The sequence below is a fragment of the Podarcis filfolensis genome, assembly GCF_964270895.1.
Source record: "Podarcis filfolensis genome assembly, chromosome: 14".
In the NCBI taxonomy this organism is placed as follows: domain Eukaryota; kingdom Metazoa; phylum Chordata; class Lepidosauria; order Squamata; family Lacertidae; genus Podarcis; species Podarcis filfolensis.
Genome location: NC_139616.1, coordinates 20,271,969 through 20,282,184, shown reverse-complemented (window position 1 = coordinate 20,282,184; position 10,216 = coordinate 20,271,969). Strand labels below are relative to the sequence as shown.

Below are 10,216 nucleotides of genomic sequence, written 5' to 3'. Positions count from 1 at the left end.
AAAAAAACAGAAACACACGTTTCGAAAAGTACATTGAATTTGGCATAGCTCACTGTCGCCATCTAGCGTCACATTTGTAATATTGCACTTCGCAAAACATTTGAAAGCGTTTCGTTTGCAGCTGTGTAGCTGAGGACCGCTGAAAAACGAGGAGATATCAGAGTGCTTGGAAAGCCCCCCCCCCGTCCCCGCCCTTTTGCAGAAAAGTACCCGCCCCTTAAAAGGGCCTTTGCGGGCACAAATACAGCGAGGACTGTGAGCAGATTCGGAACTAGCCGCTGCAACCCCGCAGGCAGCTGCTCCTACAGCCTCGCCCTGCAGGATCGGGCTGCGCTTTCGCTTCCTCTACAGCGCGCTCTGGGCGCCGCTCCTCCCCGCTGCCTGGCGCGCCGCCGCAGGAGCCTCGGAGAGAGCAAAGACCCGCCTCGCCGCCTCCCTGCCCTGCCCACGCCCAGCGCCGATCGAGGAAGTTGCGACCGCCGCTAAGTCCGGAGCCTGGAGAAGGAGGAACCCCCTACCCTCGCCGGTTAGCAGCAGATGCGCTTTTACGCGTGCGAGGAGAAGAGCAGGGGGCTGCTTTCCCCAGGATAGCAGGTACGGACGCTCAAGTCCTCTCTGCACCCAGCCACTCTTTTTTTAGTTTTTAGGTTGTTCCAGCCTGCCTCGTCGTCCCCCTCTCATTCAAGCAGAGCTGCACCGTGCAAAAAACCCAAAACTACCAAAAGAGGGGCGATGGAAGAGTCATTAAGAACGCGCTGCAAAGTTCATGGCAACTCCCTTTGCTCCCAGCAAAGCGTGCCTGGCGTTGCAGCTTTATTATGGGAGGACGCTGCTTATTTATTTTATTTATTTGCTTGCTTGCAAGGGGTTCCAGGGTAGGATTATGGTTTTTTGCATGGGCGGGATGTTTTTTCGCTTAAAGGAGGGAGGAGGACGCGGGGAGAGTTGCTGGAATGGGGGGACAGATTGCGCACAGACCCGCAGCGCGCGTGTTGCTGGCTGCTGTTGCTTTCTCGTAAAATAATATTTTGCTCCGGCAAGGATCGGGTTTCCTTTGGCCGTTCTTCCACCTCGGTTTCTGTAACTTCGTTGTCTCCGCCCCCTCTCTCTCCGCTTTATTTCTTTTTCCACTTTTCCATCCAAGTTGGCTAGACGGGCGAGCTGTGTGCAACTTCTTGGAAAGTTAGGATGCTCTCCTCCTCCCGCCCGCGCCCCACCCCCGCAACCAATCTGCACCCGCGGTGGCTTTGGATTCACACAGATAAGATAGATAGATAGATAGATAGATAGATAGATAGATAGATAATACTTTATTCGGCTATAAGCCCACAAGGTAAAACCAATCAATAAATAAAATAGCGTTTTACATTCTAAAATATCAACTAAAATATTTCAACGCATAATCTCCTTCACGTTACATACAATCTCTAGATGTACCATATCGTGGCCTTGAATATAAAGATGGTGGATAGAGTTTACTAGATTTTTAATAGTCATGCAGCATTCCATGAAGTCTTTTATATGAAAGAACTGAACACAGATAAGAAGAGAGAAAATTCCCCACGCTACCCCAAATCGCTTAGATTTATGCCAGGGAAAGGCTTCATTTGCGTTTGTTCATGTAGGTCTCCCTGGACAAGTTCACGCAGGGAGAAGGCTATCAAGGCTACTAGCCATGATGGCAGTGTGATGGTGAACTGGAAAGTGCAGAAGAGGAGAGAGATGTATTGGGGCATCTGGTTGGCTGCTGTGAGAATAGGATCCTGGACTTCTAAGATGGGCTATTGGTCTGATCTGGAAGGCTTTTCTTAAGCTACTGTTAAAGGAACAGATAAGGGTGGATGGGGATTTCCAAGCTTCCCAGAAATGCCTTGGGACTAAAGGTAAGGTATCTTTGCAGTGGGGGTATTGATAAGTGCTGTATGTACGAGGTACGCTTTGTGTCTGTCAACTTAGATCAGGGGTCAGCAGACTTTTTCAGCAGGGGGCCGGTCCACTGTCCCTCAGACCTTGTGGGGGGGCGGACTATATTTTGAAAATAAATAAATAAACAAACGAATTCCTATGCCCCACAAATAACCCAGAGATGCATTTTAAATAAAGGGACACATTCTACTCATGTAAAAACACCAGGTAAGCCCCACAAATAACCCAGAGATGCATTTTAAATAAAGGGACACATTCTACTCATGTAAAAACAATCTGATTCCCAGACCGTCCGCGAGCCGGATTTAGAAGGCGATTGGGCCAGATCCGGCCCCCGGGTCTTAGTTTGCCTACCCATGGCTTAGACTGTCAACAGCTTCCCAATTTTATTTGCATGCCTCAATTTCATGTCCTGGATTTTGCCTGTGGCTGTTTCTTCGTCTGTTTCGTGGCAAGTACTTTTATCCCAATCTTCAGTTGCGGGTGGGGGAAGACCCCAAAGTGGCTCTCAAAGTTCAGTCGTAAGACAGTGCTGTCATGTTGACATCCTAAAAGAAAAGGCACAAAAGGAAAGGGGATTTGGAGGGAAGCCAAAGAAAACAAACTCAGGCACTCAGTTGCATTTTGGGTTAGCTTGTTTTTGTAGTTTTAAAATGAACGTTTTCAGAGGCTGCTGCTACTGCTGTCTTGCTGGTGGGGAAGTGAGAGGGTTTACTCAACAGGTTTGACCAGAAGTATTTTTTTAATGCTTAAAACCTTGCCTTGTGCAACCTGATCAAAATATGGATATTTGCTCAAGAATAGGCACTGCTGTGTTCAAGGGGGTTTAAAAGGTAAAGGGGCCCCTGACCATTAGGTCCAGTCGTGGCCAACTCTGGGGTTGCAGCGCTCATCTCACTTTATTGGCCGAGGGAGCCGGCGTACAACTTCCAGGTCATGTGGCCAGCATGACTAAGCCGCTTCTGGTGAACCAGAGCAGCGCACGGAAACACCGTTTACCTTCCTGCCGGAGCGGTACCTGTTTATCTACTTGCACTTTGATGTGCTTTCGAACTGCTAGGTTGGCAGGAGCAGGGACCGAGCAACGGGAGCTCACCCCGTCACAGGGATTCGAACCACCAACCTTCTGATCGGCAAGTCCTAGGCTCTGTGGTTTAACCCACAGCGCCACCCACGTCTCTCAAGAGGGTTTACTCCCAGGTAAATAAGTGTGCATTGGATCAAGGCCTTGATTTTGATTAAATAATGGATAAGCCACATAAGAAAAATGTAACAGTAAATGAGCCACATTAAGTTTTATAGATACATTAAAACAAAAATAACATGTAACATAGTATTACATTTGCATGCTGGTGGTTTTCAGTTTGTCCTCTTTTTCTGGGTATGTATCCAGTGAAGAGTAGAAGAATCAAAAAGTTTCCCACTAACTTGAGACAGCCAAATAGTATACATTGTAAGCTTCTTCCTGACATCATGGATTTTTGTGTGTGCTGGGATTTGGCAGCGGAGATGGGCAAATAGGTCAATTTCAGTTCCTCTGATTTTCTCATTTTCCCAATCTTAAATTCGTTTCTTTGCAAATTCACATCAGTTCACGCTAAAATGCTGGTGAATTTTCATGGGGCTGGTTTTTTTTTTTTAAAGCAAATTAATCAGCATTTTTGTGTGAAGTTCTCCAACTAAATAATAAGCACACTTTTGCAGAGCAATGTTCCGTAATATAATTTTTTTGTATGTTTCCCCACCTACAAATATATGCCTTTGTATGCACACTTTACTCCAGTAGGTGCATTTTTGTACTTGACTGAAGAGCTGCATTGCAAAATTAAGAGAAGCATGAATTTCAATGGATGGTCGTGTTTTGGTTCTCCTACTGTTTTGGAAAGTGCAAATAATAATAATAATATAATTTTTTATTTGTATCCCGCCCTCCCTGGCTGAGGCCGGGCTCAGAGTGGCTAAACATCATAAAAACAACACAATATACATTAAAGCACACATCAGTTAATTAAAATACATCTTAAAATTAATTCAGACAAATTAAAATCTGTGCAGGTGACAATTATCAGGTTGGAACTGAGAGTGGTTAATACCTGCCAGGACCAACTGTTTCCACTGATCATACAAGGACCTTTGGGCTTGTTTTATACAAAGGAAAGTACTGGTAAGTCAAACTGCATCCTGCCCAAAGGCCTGGCGGAACAGCTCTGTCTTGCAGGCCCTGTGGAAAGATGTCAAATCCCGCAGGGCCCTGGTCTCTTGCAGGAAAGCGTTCCACCAGGCTGGGGCCATGGCCGAAAAAGCCCTGGCTCTAGTCAAGGCCAGTCTAATTTCCCTGGGGCCCGGGAATCATGGTCTTCCTTTACATAAGACCACAGGAAGAGCTCTGCTGGATCAGGCCAGAGCCCATCTGGTTCAGCATCTTGTTCTCACAGCAGCCAACTAGATACCTGTAGGGAGCATGCAAGCAAGCTTTTAAATTCAAAGTGTTGGTGTTGACCTTTAAAGCCCTAAATGGCCTCGGCCCAGTATACCTGAAGCAGCATCTCCACCCCCATCGTTCTGCCCGGATGCTGAGGTCCAGCGCTGAGGGCCTTCTGGCGGTTCCCTTATTGCAAGAAGCAAAGCTACAGGGAACCAGGCAGAGGACCTTCTCGGTAGTGGCGCCCGCCCTGTGATGTCAAAGAGATAAACAACTACCTGACATTCAGAAGACATCTTAAGGCAGCCCTGTTCAGGGAAGTTTTTAATGTGTGACTTCTTAGTGTATTTTTGGTCTTTGTGGAAGCCATCCAGAGTGGCTGGGGAAACCCAGCCAGATAGGCGGGGTACAAATAATAAATTATTATTATTATTATTATTATTATTATTATTATTATTATTTGTAATGGAATCCAATGTCTCTCCCATCCTTAGACCTACTATGGTGTGTATTTTTAATCTCTTCAAACATGTGGTTCCTCATCCCTGCACTGTAGTCTAAAACAGTCCTGTTCAGGAAGTGGTATATTTGCATTTTTGAAGAACTAATGCTAGGTCAAAGCGTTCAACCTAGGCTTTTTTTAAAAGTATTTCTTGGGGGGTGGGGTAGAAATGTCCCAGAAAATTGGATCTGTCTTTGAAGGAGTCAGAAAGTGCGTGACTTTGGAGTGGGTTTACTTCTAAAAAATAATTTCTCCCCCTGCCCTTTTTCTTCAAGTGGGTGGAGATTTTCTGCTGCTTCAAACAGTGGTTCAGTTGAACTTGTCAGCCCAGTGACATCCCCCTATTAATCCCGGCAAGATGCTCCGTGGGAATAATAGGTACCCCTGAGCTTTGCAGAAGTTCAAAAAATATTTACAAAAAACCGTAAGGGGACAATCACACCCCCCCCCACAAAACCAACCCAATGAGGACAGAGCTTCCTGAGTGTCACTTAGAGTAAAATGGAAAATGGAGTGTTTTGGAGAGGGTACATCCAGCTGACCGCTGGCACCCCGAAAAGGAAAAGTCCTGCTATAAGACCAGGATACACTGCAACATTTTGTTGCAGTTCCCACTTGTCCTTTCTAACTTTGATGTGGGCTGCCATGGGAGTCAGTCTTGTGGCTATTGAAAAGAACAAGCGCTTTTACTTTCTGGATCATGGAAGCTACAATACTTCTTTTAAAATGGAAATGGCTGTTGTTACTATTATTTTGTTGCAACTCCTTGTTTTTGCTTTCCCCAAAATGAAGAAACAAACAAACCCCATGCCAAGGGTTTTAAGATAAGCTATAGGTGGAGCTTACGATTGTGAGAGGCAGAAGGAATGTTTGAAAACTGTTTGCCAACTGTGAGGCTTTTAGTACCAGACTGAACCTCCTATTTATTGCAAAATGGGACTGACCTTAAGGTTATTGGTGCCTACTCTTTTTATACTCTTTATATTACGTAGGATAATGAGCTGATTATGTCTGTTACCTGTTTTTCTATTTACAGGTAGGTAGCTGTGTTGGTCTACCACAGTCAAAACAAAATAAAAAAATATCCTTCCAGTAGCACCTTAGAGACCAACTAAGTTAGTTATTGGTATGAGGTTTTTTGTGTGAAGAAGTGTGCATGCACACGAAAGCTCATACCAATAACTAACTTAGTTGGTCTCTAAGGTGCTACTGGAAGGAATTTTTTTATTCTGTTTTTCTATGTTTACTGTACATTCATTTCCAGTAAAAGAGCAGTTTCCCCAAACTTGTTATAACCTACCAAGGCTAAGCTATGTAATCATTGTATCAGGAGGAGTCATAGAATTGAAGAGTCGGAAGAAGAGGCCCCTTAGGGACTTCTCGCCACAGCCTCCTGCATTGCAAGAACCTGGTTTGAAACTCACTGTGCAGCATTCAGCAAGGGTTTTGCTCTCAGCTTTGGCCGTCTGTCTGAAGTTTGGGGAATGCTAAAACTGGCCTGCCATCCAGGGCCACTGTAAGGATTGTTGTTGACGTTGGTGTGCCTCTGTCTTGGAGTGTACCTTTGGGGGTGAAGTCAAACCGCTGTGTTAACAGCACCAAAATGACATCCCCGGGGCACAAGCTTGGGCAGTGTATATGGAGGTCCTGGGCTGCCCAGATGACAAGACTCCCCGCCCCCCTGCCTCACTGATGTGGTCCAAAGGAAAGCAGAGCAATACGCTGGGCACCAGCATGGCTGCAGAAGTTGCCAGAAGGAGCTGTACAAGGCGCCATCCATCCATCTTAGGGACTCCGCTCTGGATTTGTGTTTACAGTGGTGCCTCGGGTTGAGTATTTAAATCATTCTGGAGGTCCATTCTTAACCTGAAACTGTTCTTAACCTGAAGACCACTTTAGCTAATGGGGCCTCCCGCTGCCGCCGGAACACGATTTCTGTTCTCATCCTGAAGCAAAGTTCCTAACCCGAGGTATTATTTCTGGGTTAGCGGAGTCTGTAACCTGAAACGTATGTAACCTGAAGCGTATGTAACCCAAGGTACCACTGTACTCCTTAACCTTTTCTTCTCCCAAAGATGTCCCTCAAGACAGCGGAGGTTTAGGATCAGAGTTTTCCTTCTCAGCGGTTCTCAAACTGTGGGTTCCCAGATGTTGTTGGACTACAACCCCCATCATCCCTGAGCTCTGGCCTTGCTAGCTAGGGGTTATGGGAGTTGTAGTTCAACAACATCTGGGGACCCACAGGTTGAGAAAGGCTGAATGGACTACCTTCCCAGGTTGACGAACCCCACCTGCCCCCTTATTTCCCTCTATAGCACATGCAGAAACTGCTTTCTTGACCTTTGGTCTCGTCCGTCTTGTCTTCGCAGGCAGAGGAAGTCTCTAACTCACTGAGGGTTTGTGACCCATCGGCTATCCTCACCTAGTTTAGCACTAATATTATCACCATTATTATTTGTTAGACTTGTTTGCATCCCAGAAAGGTCACTTCAGTGTTGGGAGCCCTCGGCCCTCAATATATTACTGAACTACATCTCCCATCATCCCTGGCTATTGGCCTTGCTTGCTGGGGCTGATGGGAGTTGTAGTTCATCAGATCCAGAAATAACAGACATTTTAAGCTCAACCTGTAGCAAGACAATTAAAAGCAAGAGAACAAGTCATCGGGTAATTGGACTCTCTTGTCTGTGATTATGGATGAATTACCTTGTAGTGGGATTAGGGTTGGCAGTTTCCCCCTTCTCTTGTGCCTTCAGCAATAGTTTTGACATGTATTAATTACGCACCTGAAGGTCCCTCCCACCCCCACAAAGAAAATCACTTTATCTCCTTGTTAGTAGAGATGAGGGAGAAAGTTGTTCAATTTGCATTTTAATATGAACCCACCGGTTTTGCACTTCCTGCAGCAATGCATGAACTGAAACACAGCTTTCCTTTGAAGTTCACACTTCTCCAAATTTTGCGATGCAGTTCTTCAACCCACACATGTGCGCAAAAATGTATGTTATTCAATCTAATGTACAAAATGCATTCTTATCAGGAGGAAATTGTTTGGAGAAATGCATACACACACACACAGTGGTACCTCTGGTTGCAAACGGGATCCGTTCTGGAGGCCCGTTCGCAACATGAAAAGCCTGCTACCTGAAGCGCTGTATCTGTGCAGGTGTGCAGCGCAATTTGGCGCTTGTGCACATTTGCAAAGCATGATTTAGCGCTTCTGCACATGCACAAACGGCGAAACCCAGAAGCAACCCTTTCCGGTACTTCCAGGTTGCCACGGGACGCAACCTGAAAAAACGTAACATGAAGCAAACGTAACATGAGGTATGATTGTGTGTGTGTGTGTGTGTGTGTGTGTGTGTATATATATGTATATATATATATATATATATACGCGCAAGGCTGTCAACACATTGCATTTTGTGTGACTGCCAGTAGATGGCCATGCCAACTTTAGCACAATGACAGAACAATAGACAGGTAGGTAAGTGAGCAGGTAGCCTACTGCAGACAAGGCAACGTTTACATTTGTTGCTCCACCCACTTTTGCTTCTGGCTCCACCCATATTGACATGTGGCTGCCTGAAGGCTACGCAGAGGGGAAGGAGCCCTCAGGCTGAAAAAGGTTTCCAGGCATACATATGTTTTCTTTGGATGATACGAAATGGATGATACATTATTTTTTGGGTATGCCTTGGTGGTCTGCTGCACTTTTAATTTTAGCAACCATATGTGTTGGGCCCCAACTCCCATTCAGCCCAGTCAGATGGCCAGTGATCCATGAACCTCTGACTACGCAGGAAAATTATCTAAGCTTTAGTGGCTCCTCTGCAGACAGAAGTTCAACAGGTGCCGTATTTTCTTACACGGAGATGCAATGATGCGGGGTGGATGTGCATGGATTTCTGCTGAATGTGTGGCTGTTTTCAAAACCAAAAACAAAGGTGCAAAGGGGGTGACCTTGTCTTTCACCCCCACCTCTTTTTGCACCCCCCCCCCAAGGAATGGTAGCAAATTGAAGCTGCCCTTTGCCCACACAAACTGGATTTCCCCACTTCCCCTCTCTGCCATCTGTCTTGCTACTTCCTGCTACACTTTTCAGCTGGGCTTGTGGTTGCCGTGGAAGAGCCAGACAGATGCAGGTTGCAGTTTGCTCCAGCACCTCGGAGATCGTCCTTTGACCTCTGCACAGCTTCTTTTCTGTCTTTTCTCCTGCTTCCCAGAATATGTGGTGTGAACTTTAGCAGTGCAAATGCTGAAATATGGAGGAGAGCTATACAGTCGTACCTCGGAAGTCGAACAGAATCCGTTCTGGAAGTCCGTTCAACTTCTGAAACATTCAACTTCCAAAGCGTGGCTTCTGATCGGCTGCAGGAAGCTCCTTCATCCAATCAGAAGCCCCATCGGACGTTCAGCTTCCAAAAGAACATTCAAAAACTTGAACAATCACTTCCGGTTTTCGATCGTTCAGGAGCCAGGATGTTTGATTCCCAAGGCATTCAGGAGTATGACTGTAGCTTAGTTGCAGAGCTGCTGCTTTACATACCAGAGGTCCCAGGTTCAACCGCCAGTTTCTCCAGGTAGGACTGGGAGCACCCCCTGCCTGAAACACTGGAGAGCAGCTGCCAGTCAGTGCAGACAATACTGAACTAGATGGGCTAACAATCTGACCAATAGGCAGCCGCCTTGTACTAAATCAGACCATTGAGCCATCCAGCCCAGTACTGCCTACAGCATCTGGCAGTGTTTCTCCAGGGTTTCAGAATGGTGTCTCTGCATAAGGCAGCTGTATCTGTTCCCAATATGGCTTTGGGTGACCCAGTTTCACACCTGCACACTCCCCATTGGATGCCTGCAACATCAGGTGACAACTTGCCTATGCACCCAGCTAAAGAGATCTTACTTGCTTATCTTTGAATATGAGGAAACACGGTACAGTAGTTCTAAATAAGGAAAGCGTCTGTTTTTTATATGCTGCACACTGTGCAGGAGCAGATAGGGTCTTAAAAAAGAATTTCCAGAGAGGGAGCCATGTGAGTCTGCTTGTCACATTAGTGAAACGCATTTTATTATGGCATGATATGTATTTGTAAGAGGGACGCGGGTGGCACTGTGGGTTAAACCACACAGCCTAGGGCTTGCCGATCAGAAGCTCAGCGGCTCAAATCCCCATGATGAAATGAGCTCCCGTTGCTCGGTCCCAGCTCCTGCCAACCTAGCAGTTTGAAAGCACGTCAAAGCGCAAGTAGATAAATAGGTACCACTCCGGCGGGAAGGTAAACAGCGTTTCCGTGCGCTGCTCTGGTTCACCAGAAGCGGCTTAGTCATGCTGGCCACATGACCCGGAAGCTGTACGCCAGCTC

General features: G+C 46.3%; 1 protein-coding gene across 1 annotated transcript in view; it reads left to right on the top strand.

The window, feature by feature from the left end:
* The first annotated feature begins 233 nt into the window (after positions 1-233).
* Positions 234-10,216, top strand: part of LRRK1 (leucine rich repeat kinase 1) — an 85,357-nt gene continuing 75,374 nt past the window's right edge. The window contains exon 1 of the mRNA XM_083586102.1: positions 234-594. The gene's annotated coding sequence lies outside the window, so the exon portion shown is untranslated. The remainder of the gene's footprint in view (positions 595-10,216) is intronic.